This window comes from Crocodylus porosus, unplaced genomic scaffold (assembly GCF_001723895.1).
Source record: "Crocodylus porosus isolate Cpor-Errol unplaced genomic scaffold, CroPor_comp1, whole genome shotgun sequence".
NCBI lineage: Eukaryota > Metazoa > Chordata > Crocodylia > Crocodylidae > Crocodylus > Crocodylus porosus.
Window position 1 is genome coordinate 118,004,669 of NW_017728943.1, and position 11,069 is coordinate 118,015,737.

Here is an 11,069-nt window from a genome sequence, read left to right on the forward strand (position 1 = left end):
GGCATCTGGCTGGGGTCATCTGAACCCAGCACTCTTTCCTGCCTATGCAGGGGGTTGGACTTGATGATCTAGTGAGGTCCCTTCTGACCCTAACATCTATGAATCTATGAAAGCCCTAATAACAGTGCTCTTGTACACAGTGCTGTTTTACTGCAGACCAAATTAGGCAGCTCCACAGAAAACTGCATGTGTAAATGCAGTCATTGAGGCTAGACCCTCTTGCTGAGTTGCAGGCTCTTCTGACAGATGATTGCTAGTGTACCGATTGTTTTCTAGTTACACTGTACATTTCATCCGGCAGTTAGTAATTACTTACAAGGATAGGGAGCACTGTTTAAACCACGAGCTGTTAGGATTCCTGAAAGCCAAGAACTACAACTTCTCTCAACAGCTTTGGAAGTTGGAGTCAAATGAACCCTGAAAACACTAGGCTGATGTGGAATAGTGTATCCAGTATCGAGAACATAACAACATAAAAATTGCCATTTACTAGGTCAAAGCATAGGTTCGTCTTGCCCATTGCTCTGTGTTACACAGTGGTAGAGTGTGGATGATCAAAGGGGGAGTGAACTGAGTATAACCGGGGGGGGGGTTCCCACTGTTCCTTTCTTACTTTAAGCCTGGGACCCATATTTCAAGAAAGGTGTAGACAGACTGGAAAGAATCTGACTAAAATGATTAAGTGAGGCCTTGGAAGCATAAGTAATGAGGGAAAGGTGGAATAATTTAGTATGACTAAAAGGTAGAATAATTTAGTTTAGGATTATTTAGCCTAAAGAAAGGAACACTGGGCAGGATGTGGGGTGAGGGGAAGGGTACTGTTTGATAACGGTCTTCAAGTAGTTGAAGAGCAATTATAAAAATGATGGAGCTAGACTTTTCTCTGTGGCCACAGGGGACAGGACTAGGAGTAATGGCCTCAAACTACACCAGAACTTTATGTCTATGATGGTGGTCAAGTATTGGAACAGGCAACCTAGAGAGGTTGTAGAATATATATTCCAGACTGGAAATTTTTAAGAACAGTTTAGACAGACCCCTGGCTGGGCTGGCTTAGTCAGGGGGTGATCCTGGAGCTAGACTGGAAGGCTTCATCAGATCCCTTCAAGCTCCATGTTCCTATCATCACTAACATTAATTTAAGGACATAATTTTTTTCACCTTAAACAGGAAATGGCTCTTTCAAAGTTTTCAGCAGAGTGAAGGAGGGCAATATACATGCAAGAATCATTAATTTTTGGAGGGATGTTTTCATAGAAGAAATCCACAGAAGTGATTTCAAGCATAACTGATAATAATAAACATGTAGACACTTCTCCATGCTTATGAGTTTTCTGCAGTAGTTTTGGGGCATAAAGAGACTGTAAAGGCAATGGATCTGTTGAGCTGCAGCATTGCATAGTGTGGAAACGTCCTCAGCTGCAAAGTAAGCCTTCCATCTCAAGCCTGTGCAATAATTCTGAGCAGCTACATTCAATCCTAGTATGTACTGAAGAGTCTACTGATTTTGGTGCTAGCCTGGGATTCAAGGGAGATGCATTTAAATACCTTCTCTGTCTTAGACTTCTTGGGGATCAGTGTACTTCTCCCCATAAGAGTAGTGTTTTAAGGATAAATAAGTTACTATGCTAATAGGACCTTTGCCAGCTCTGACAGTCAATACGTTTTCTTTAAAATCTTGGATTTTTCTTAACCTCCAAGTCAGCGTTACCTGGAAAGATGATACCTGTCAGTATCAAACATAGAAAAAGAGTTGAAGGAAAGGACTTCTCTCATTCAAGATCTAAATAACCTGAGGTCACTAATAATGTGGCACCCCATTAATTTACTATTTCAGTGATATGGACTAATTGAAAGAGTTTATATTTTTCTGGTCAATCCCACAATCCTCCTTGACAGTAAAGGCACTCTGTGTTGTGCATGAACTGCTATGCTGAGACAGCTCAGGCTCATTCCTTTATTCTGTTAATGCAAACCACTCAGATTAGGCATGGCCTTGAGACTCTGAAGTAAATTCTAAAAGTAATGTTAGTGTCAGTGTCAAGACTTTTTTCCCCAAAGGTGCATTCTTGCCTATATTTAGTATTGCCTAGAGGTATCTTCAAATGTCATATACAGACCTTTTGTTTTCACCTGACCACTTCAAACTATGAACAAGGTAAATATTTTAGCTAGATTCATTTCCACTTTCATGAATCCAAAATATTCTCTGCCCAATGCCTACCACATAGTCTCAGCAAATATTTCCCTGCCTTGCTGTGCAAAGAGATTACCTAACAGCAATTTAATAACTCTTTCCTGACCTCTTGTAAAAATAAAGGTCATTAGAGCATTTTCCTTTACCAGTCCTTACCCAAACATGTGATTCCCAGATCAGAGCAAAAATTAGTGGCATTCCTTAGACCTTAATATATTTGGTGGAACTAATTAGCCCTTTTATGCCATCTCTTCAACTTTTTAGGGGTAGAACCTCAGCTAGTGTGAATTCCCTTTGGCCTCACTGGAGCTACAATAGTGGTCCTGTAACAATTCATATTAGATGATGATCTGTTTCTGTAGGTTTTAACCCATGGACTCATGAAAGGATCAGCCTGTGAGGTGCTAAACTCCTCTAACTAATTAAAGTGAAGTGGGCATTGTCCAGGCCTTGATTCTTAGTTGGTGTAAATTGGCATACTCCACTGATTTCCTTGACGCTAGTGTGAGTTACAGTAGCTGAGAAGTAAGAGTGTTTTTACACATGACACATTCACCTGGAGTACTGTGTCCAGTTTTGGGCTCTACACTTCAAGAAGGATATGGACAGATTGGAATGCATCCAACATAGAGGGACAAAAATAATTAGGAGATTGAGAGGCAAGACTTATGAGCAAAAGCTGAAGGAACTAGGATTATTTAGTCTAGAGAAGAGAGGACTCAAAGGAGATTTGATAACAGTGTTCAAATACCTAAAGCATGATTAGAGAGAGAATACAGATGAGCTTTTTCTTTGTGGCATGCAGGACTAGGAACACTGACTTCAAGCTGCAGCAGAGAAATTTTAGGTTAGAGGTTAGGAGGAACTATCTCACTATAAGGATGGTCAAGCATTGGACCTAGCTACCTAGAGAAGTTGTGGAATCTCTATCCCTAGAAATTTTTTAAAATAGATTAGAAACACTTTAATCTAAAGTGTTTGGCTGGGATGGTAAAATCAGACACAAGAGGGTAGGCTAGGGACACTGATAGATGTGGGGGAGGGGAAATGTGTTCTACCGGAAGCAGCAGCACGGTACTTTGACCAGGCTCTGCAGCATCTGTATAGATCGGGACATTTCAGTGGGACTTTTTTGACATTTTTAGCTATTATAAAAGTGCCAAAGAAACCCAACTAACATGCCTGATCACTACAGATGTTGGTGTGGTATATGGAATGTACCTTTAAGGGCCTTGTGGTGGAACGGTCCAGTTTCTCCCTCCCCCTGGGGCCATGTGGATTTGGTGGTGGTAGGTGGTTCTCCCTGCAAGATGGAGTGTGTGTGTTGCAGAATTCTGTTTGCTAATAAAGATGAAGCTGTTTATCATCCCACCAGTCTCTACTGAATGATGACCTGAGGACAGAACCCCAGTGGCATGGAGGCCTGAGTGAGTACCCCTGTCCCTGAAACCCAAGGGCCTAGGGAAAATATAATAGTTGGGAAAGCCAAGTGCAACCAAAGCACTGCCTCTCTGAGCATGCAATGGGCTTGGCACAGGAGCACGCTGAGTTTAACATAAAGCACCATTTTGGGGGGTTTCTTCCACATGTGCAAGAAGCCTACATAACCCCATGTGGTTCCTTCCAGCCTTACTTTCCTATCATTCCTATAATCCAGCTACCACTAAGGTCAACAGAAATTTTTGATTAACTTCAGTAAGAACTGCACCCAGCTCATACAAAAGAGATGAGAGAGAGTATGAATTCTTCATTATTTACAGGCAAAATACTTGCAGAAACAGTGTTAAAAAAGGTAGAGTATTCTGTACCTAATAATTGCAGTTTAAATGAAAAAGACAACAACCATGCTAGTATATTACAAAGAGAACAGGGAAGAGGGGAGGAGGAATCAGAGAACTTGAAGCACAGCTTAAGCCATAAAACACGAGAAGGAGTTGCCCATATAAAACATAATTTTGATTGGTAGTAATACCAATAATACCTAAAACTTCTATAACACTAACTAAAACCCTAGGTTCTTTAAGTACTTATGTTACCTCTCAGCTCCATTTTCTTGGGGAACCCTGGCACAAGACGCAGCCTGTCTGACTCACAAAGAATCCCACCCCCTCCTCTCCTCTACCTGAGCAAGAACTAATTATGAAAGACAATGAAAATACCATGCAATGGGAGATGCACCTAAAGCCCTCCAGATAAGGGAGCAACTGCCTTAGGTCTAATTAGCATCCAAGATGGAACCAGATGACCATTCATTTACATGAAAGATGGAGAACAGAAAGCCCGAAGCAAAGACCACAGTGAATTCTGGAATCAGAGAAGCAGGGGAGCACTGCATGATGGGGAATCTGTGCTCCAAATGCTAATCAACCCACATTTACACACCCAGCTCAGCATTAATCAGACCAATTCTAATCTGGATTTACAAAGAACTCCCCCTGACACACACCACACACACCTCTAAGCAGAAGTAAAGTTTAATAGACATCTCAGGCCATACATTCCCCAGTCCTACAATGGGAGTCCTATTTAAACTTGATTGACTAAAACTCAATTGCCGGGTTAGGAAATGCTGAGTCAAAGAGACCGAGTCAGAGGGGGTATGGGTAGCATTTGAACAACGGTTAAGGGTTCATCACAGCATCCAGCCTGTTGGAGCCCTGACCACAAGTGTTGTCATACTTTTCCCAGGATGACCAGTGGAAGCCCTCCACACAAAAGTTATGAAAAGCCATGCTAAGCTGAGGCTTGTTCACAACAGGTAAAAATCCAAAACCCTGATGCTGCAAGCTATCTATGGTTTCTGAGGAAACAATGAGGTATCCTATCCAGTATATCTGCTATCCATAGGAATTTCAAGCTGGCTCCTAAGTGTCTGGTTACGCCTTAAAAACTTGTGTTTTTCCTGGTTGTTAGTCAGTTTCTTGAGATGTTCCAAACCAGATAACCTCTTGTCAATAGAAAAGACAATTATTTACACTATTAAAAAAAATGCTTTGAAGAAGCTGAACTTAGGGTATAAAAATCTGTAAAAAAAAGCAGCAAAGCGTGCTTCAAAAGGAGAAGTCTCTCTGACACCATCCACTGTTGTTCCCAAGAAGCTGGAAGCAACAGATCATCGCCCTTCAAGGACTGTGCTAAGAACTTTACTTGTCAGCATTGGAACCTGAGTGCTTTGGACTGGTGAGATCCCAGCTCTCGGTCTCTCTCTCTTTTCTCTTTTCTCTCTAGGCATAGATTACTGAACCTGAATTGTATTGGTTAAGCTTGAGCTAAGTTTCCCCAAATACTTAGTGAAACCAGGGTAGTGTTGTAATCATTTCTGTTTGTTTTCTTTGTTAACCTTTTGCACACTGAAACAAAGGGGGGCTGGACTACATCTTCTGAGGTCCCTTCCAGCTCTAATGTCTATGGAATCTATGAAACACAAAATACAGTAAAGTAGGGCCATGCGAATGTCACCAGTTGTTTTGATTTGACACTGTTTTGACTAATTTTGAGCTCAAAACAATGAGATAGAATTGAAATGAAGGGCTTCGAGACAGCCTCAGAACAAAACTTTCAAAACATTTTGAGTTTTGAAGCCACCAGTGAGAGACAGAAGAACCAGGGCTATGCTCTCAGCACCAGCCGGAAGCGCAGCCCTGGCTCTCCCTGTCTCCCGCTGCCAGAAGCCACTAACAGTGCAGGGGAAGAGCATGGGCTCCGTTCCCCACACCAGTGCTGTGATCTGGTGGGGGGTGCTGCAATTGAGTGTGTGGGAGGGTGGAGAGTCATGACTCTCTGCCCCCAGACGTGATCACAACATGGGATGAGGGAGTGAGCCCAGCTGGGGTAAATCTCTTCCTCTGCACCTGATCCCAGGGTGGGGAAGGTGGGAGTGAGTCCAGCTGGCCTGGCTTTCCATCCCCACACCCGACTGCAGTGCGGGGGGAGGAAGTGAGTATGAAATTTTATATTGCATTGTCCTTTTGGACAGTCTTCCTCCTTGCAGCTCATATGATGCATGAGGTTAATGTTCAGCCTCCAATTCCCTTAAAAGGGTAGTTGTCACAACTTTTATTTACCCACTAATTTATCAAATCACCTTTATTCCTATTTCAATTATTACAGCCATCAGTGAATATTTACAACCTTAATTTAAGCATGAAAAATTCTCATAATATTCCAACCAATACTTAGGTTTGCAACTTCAACATTCATTTATGCTAGTGCTTTGCCTTTAAACATACCATACCTCCTTTATCTGTAACCTGTTCTTGGTGCTTACAAAATTTATATCACCCTGGCATCAGAACATTAGGCACGATAGTCTATTCCTTTTGGGGTTGTCTAAGTATCCAGATTTGGTAATCTACCTAGCATCTCTGGTCATCTGAATACAAAAATATCACTAATGCACAGGTTAGAATTCTATTCCTGGGTACACAGCCGCACACACGGACAACTATGTACAACCAGGTAGTTGCATGTGCAATTGCAGCTGGGGCACACAGGCACACACCTGCATGCCCCTGATTTCCCAATACAACTGTCCAACCACTGAGCAGCAATTTCCTAGCCTCCTTCTTTAGCACATACATAGCACAATCTACTTTTTCATGAAGGTGATTCTTCCTATATTTTGCAATGAATATATTTAGCATTCTGTTACAGTGTAGCTAATAGTAAACCCTGAGCTGGCTGCTACCCTGTCTCCGTGTGCCTCAGCATCGGGGCTCTACAGCACACAGAGATGCTCCCCCATCCACACATTTGTCCTAGTGCACACTACCTTGGCATGCTTTGCCCCACTTTTTTCCCAGGATTTTTTTTTGCTACTGCTTGCTGAGGTTTGCGTTCCTGCAAACTGCACGTATGGATGTGGCCTTAGATGACAAAAACAAAAATAGATTGTCACCCTTGCTGTGTAACATTTTAGCTCTTTTTCTCCTTGGAAAGAGTTCAGTGAGTTCTGGATTGGGCCTTAAACAACTGACAGAAATGTGACTTTTTAATATCAATGTAATGCATGATGATGATTCTAAAATTTTGAATATACTTCAGTCCTTTCTATTTTTCAGTACTAAAAGAATATTGTATAAAAAGATTCTCTTATCTCAGTAGGAATTCATAGTTAAGTAAGCATCTGATCTGTTTTTCATGGGGATTTTTACAATGAATTCAGCAATTTCACTCCTTTTTAGTCACCATGGATTAAACAAGAAATTAATGGTGAGCTAATGTTCTGTGAGTGTTGCTCAGCAGCAGAAAGGTCAACAAACCTAGTGGCTGTATGTTTCATTAGTCCTACTTTGTGGGCCATAATAATCCTCTTACAACAAGGACTAGAGTTATTGAATGCATAAATCATCCACTGTTGTTAGAGCTTCCCATTACTTTATGAAGTATCGCAAGAGTATAGACAGCTCCCAAAAGCAGAATATAAAATGTCATAGTGCAAGTAAATACATCAAGATTCTATAATCTAGGAAATAGATTCATGTGACAGCATGTTAAAATCCACATATAGGACACAGAGGTCTTAATTATATCTTTTCACAGAGAAAAAGTACAATCATGAACAGGAGCTGGGAAATTAGGAAACTTCATAGGGCTCACCTCACAGCATTTGCTCCAACTACTTTCTTTAGCACTGATGGTTTTATGGAGCCTGTGGAAAAGATTGTGACTACTCATCTCATCAGTGTTTGGGAATCCATTGAGAAGGTAAACTCTATTCTCTTACCTACACTCTTCCCCCTAAAGAATCTCCCCCACCCCCCTTGGGCATGTCCGCACATGCAAGGACATGCACTTGCAGCAGCTCAAATAGAAGCAATGCAAAGTTGAGGCGGGGCTTTTTGCCTCAGCATGCATGCTCAAACATGCACTTTGTTGTGGAGCAAATTGTGCCACTTGGGGCAAAATAACCCTACCTGGTTCCGCCTGGATCTGCAGCCAGGGGTAGCTGGAGCTCGGGGCCAGCACCTGTGCTGTCCCCAGCAATACAAAATATGCCCTGGCCTGGCCCCAGCAATACAAAAAGCTGCCCTAGCAAGCATCTCAGAGCTACTCCCTCCCAGATGCTCCTCCCCCAGAAGCTCCTGAGAGCAAGTCAGCCATGCCCCTTCCTGTGCTAGGCTGCTGCTGCTGTGGCTGGTTGCTGTAAGCTTGGTCTCAGGAGCTTCTGGAGAGAAGATGGCCAGGCCCTTTCCTGCCTTTGGCTACTATTAGCTCCTGGCTTTGTCTCAGAGCTTTCGGAGTAAGTTGGCCGCATCCCTTCCTGCCTTTGGTGGCTGCTGCCCCCTCCGGGGGAGGTCCTCTGCTGCACACTGCTACCCCCCTCAGGGAGGGGCCCACTGCACTGCACTGCACTGCACTGCACCACACCCCAGCACTGCATTCCAGCTTCTGCACCCCTGTTCCCCGCCTGCTGCCCACCCCACCACCAAGCCACAGTCGGGAGTCAGCCTGGGGAGGGAGCCTGTGCTGCTGGGGCCCCCCCCACCATCACTGCTGAAGCCTAATGGAACCTTACCTGCCCCAGCTGCCTTGGCAGGCCACCTTCATCTCCACTTTCACCAGTAGCACACCCTGAGTGGCTGAACTGGATGGCTTGCTGCTGCCCCCTCTCAGGAGAAAGGGAGATTCCTTGCTTCACCACCTGACACCACACCTGCACTGGATCACTTCCTAATTGACTGACTGCTCATACCCTCCCTCACAGCTACCTCACTGCATCTGATCCTGATTTGTCTTCCTGCCTATTGCTGAGTGACTGGCTGGAGGCCTGAAGGGCTTCTGGACAGATCTTCCACAATCAAAGCCCCTCTGCTGCTCCAGCCATCTGTTACACCTGCCTCAAAAGCCTTCCCTGTGTGTTTTTGCTCTTGTGTGATAAGTCCTGAAGTCCACTTCCCCTGACCTGGTGTTTGTTGTGTGGCTGAGTAAGTCAGTTTGAGTTTCCCCAGCCTTTGTGTGCGTGTTTCCCCTTCCTCCCAACATTCTCAAAGCAGATGCCTCCTGTGGGGGTTGTTTGTTTGTTTTTTCCTTGTGGGGCTGTGGCTCAGTAAGCTTCAGCCACCTTCCTCCCTAGCCCCCTTCTGCCCCACAACCCCACCCTGCCCCTTCTAGATTCACCAGCCCCATGGGATATTATGTTTTTCTTTATTGTCTTCCCTGCCATCGTGTGAAATAATGACAGGGCAGGAACCTTCTGCAGGGGCAGATGCCCCCACTATGGGGGTGGATCCCAGCCAAGCCCCCAAGGGGATGCATGCCCCTGCAGTCTCCAACCTGGAGGAAGAGTCCAACCAACCTCCTCCAGGGGTGGAGAAGCACTTGCAACATGAGTGCCCCATGGACCAGGTGGGAAGGGCATCTGTGGGTCCCACTGGGAAAAGGGGTACCCCTACCACCAGTGTCCCACCCCCCTCAAGCCCCCTGGTACCCCAGCCACAACTACAAGCCCACCCGTGATGTCAAGGGACTCCGTCCCCCAACCAAGTCTAGTGGAGTTCCAGGGAGGGCACCAGCAACTGGGGGGGAGACAGGAAGCAGGGCCCCCCTGCCCCTAGTCATACCCCCATCGTGGCTGCCCCACTCCCCCAACCCTCAGCTTCTCTTGCTGAAGCCTGTCCACCTGAGGACCACCCCATGGCTAAGTGGGTGCATGTCCTCTCTGGGAGTAAAGGCAAGAGGAAGGCTCAGGCACAGCTGGAGCCCTCTGACGTGGAGGACTCCTCTCTCCCTCCAAAGACCACCACACAGGGGGAAGGAGTGGACCAGCCTCCAGGGGCTGCCCCAGCTGTGCCTGACACCCCACCCCCGGGAAAGATCAAACAGGTGATCCTCATGGAGGAGGTTTTGAGGCTGCTAGATAGTTCCAAACAGGAGCCCTTGGGGGAAGCCCTTCATTCTGCTGACCAAGGCCTACCCCCTGAAACCATGGGCACTGAGACTGAAGCCTGCCCAAAGGAAGGCCTGGTGGCAGAGCCTGCTCCCTCTGATCTAGGGGATACAGATGCCCTGGGGCTCACCCCAGTGAGTTCTGAGGGAGGAGTTCCCCTTTTCCAGGACCTCAAGGCAGACATCAGAGCCACCCCAATGCCTTGTGGGTCTCTTCTCTCTCCCTCCCAGGAAACCCTCACCTGTAGCCTGCCCCATAGTCTAGCACCAGATAAGGTCACGGTAGGGTTCCCTACTCAATGGGCTGATCTCATCAGCAACCCTGCACAGATGCCCCAGGACTCCTGCTCTACCCCACCATTTTGTGAAGGACCCCCACCCCCACCCCTGTCCCAGAGGGCTTCAGAGCTCTCCCAATCCCAACCAGAGTCCAGGGTCTTAGCAAACTGAGGGGTTCAGATGGTGCAAGAAGAGCCCTCTGAGCTCCAGAACCAGAAGGAGGATGCCCGAGAACCAGCAGGCTCCATGGAGCCTACAGACCTATTGGTCCCAATGGTCCCCAGGGATAAACTACTTGAATTTCTTGACCATGACTATACCCACCAGTCTGCCAGCAAGGTACAGCTAGCCTTGGACCACTGGGGAAATTTTGACAGCATCCTTACCATTGTGAGGGAGTTGGCGGGGGGAAGGCAAGGGGCCCAAAAGCTGCAATGCCCAGATCTATAGGCAGGGCTGCAGTTTCATAGATGCCCTCTGAATTAGTGGGCCCCACACCAGGCATTCAGATACATGAAATCCCTGTGTCTACTCCATCCCCCCAGCCATGAGGTCATTTAAGATCGCAACTCTCAATGAAGACCTCAGGGACTACAATATGCAGGAGTGGGTGGATCCTGCTGTCTGGTCCAGGAGGTGAAATCTGCCCTACCTCCTGATTCCTTTGCCTGTGCAATGGCAGTCACTGCCCCGCCCCATGTTCTCC

At 46.0% G+C, this 11,069-nt stretch overlaps 1 long non-coding RNA gene across 1 annotated transcript; it reads left to right on the plus strand.

Annotated features, from left to right (window-relative positions):
- Positions 1 to 5,262: 5,262 nt before the first annotated feature.
- LOC109319300 lies at positions 5,263 to 7,684 on the plus strand. Its single transcript, XR_002103473.1, has 4 exons — positions 5,263 to 5,377; positions 5,660 to 5,661; positions 5,949 to 5,959; positions 7,673 to 7,684. It is a non-coding gene; the product is annotated as an uncharacterized LOC109319300 (long non-coding RNA).
- Positions 7,685 to 11,069: the final 3,385 nt, after the last annotated feature.